A 1,076-nucleotide genomic window follows, 5' to 3' on the forward strand; every position below is an offset into this window, starting at 1 on the left:
AGGACATTTTCAGTAGAAGTAGAATAGGACGGTAAGTACATGCAGTAGATCAGGATGAAGGTGTAGAGGAAATTGAAGCCATTTCAGGGCATCCCTTTTAATGCTCTTCCAGGAAGGACACAGAAGATAACTGAGAAAACTATACTGCCTGTCCCCTGCCGAGCATTGTGTTCAGAAGATAGCTGAGGCAACTAAACTGCCTGTCCCCTGCTGAGCATTGTGTTCAGAAGATAGCTGATACAATTAGACTGCCTGTCGCAGAAACGGAAACAGCGAGTAGACACTGCTTAAACACTGAGCCACACTGAGCAGTTAGACTTAAGATTAAGGTCCAGCCACCACTTAAATGAATTATATTCCTACAAACATGTTCAATTGTCAAGCTTTAATCAAGGAAAACAACCTCAAGTGCATGTTGTGGTGTGTGTGTGTGTGTGTGTGTGAGAGAGAGAAAGTGTATGAAGGCATGTTGTGGGCGGGTGCCGAAGGGGTACTGGTTTTGGAAGCGGGCTACCCATTTGACCTCTACATGGAGCAGCTCTTCACTGACAAGGTACTGAAATACCAGCCCCATGCACGTGTTGCGACTGAGCAGACTAGGCTATCGCCGCAGACTTGAGCTTCTGGTGGTCGGTAGCCTGGGCCAGTGCATTCTGGCTGCGTGTGGCCATGAAGTCGTCGGTGCTTCAGGGTTGTGCAGGGGCTTGTGGTTGGTGGACGGGATAGATGGTGAGCTTCACCGGAGCTGTTATGGCTGTTGGGCAGCGGGTGTCTGGAGAGTGGTTACACACTCGTATGAATAATGCAGTGAGTGTTGTGGGTGGCAGAGGACATATTGCCTGAGAATAAACCGGGTTTCAAAAGTGTGCTCTCCAGAAAAGCAGATAGTGTGGAGAGAGAGAGAGAGAGAGAAAGAAAGAGAGAAAGAGAGAGAGAGGGACAACCTCACTGATTAGACACCTCTCCTCTTACTGAGGCATCCGTTGAGAAGGTGGAAAGCCAATCCTGGTAGAAGCCTGCATTGACTTCACATGCACCAGGTGGGCTGGTGGTCATATCTATCAAGCCTCAAGACT

Source organism: Esox lucius, chromosome 19 (genome assembly GCF_011004845.1).
Source record: "Esox lucius isolate fEsoLuc1 chromosome 19, fEsoLuc1.pri, whole genome shotgun sequence".
Classification (NCBI taxonomy): Eukaryota; Metazoa; Chordata; class Actinopteri; order Esociformes; family Esocidae; genus Esox; species Esox lucius.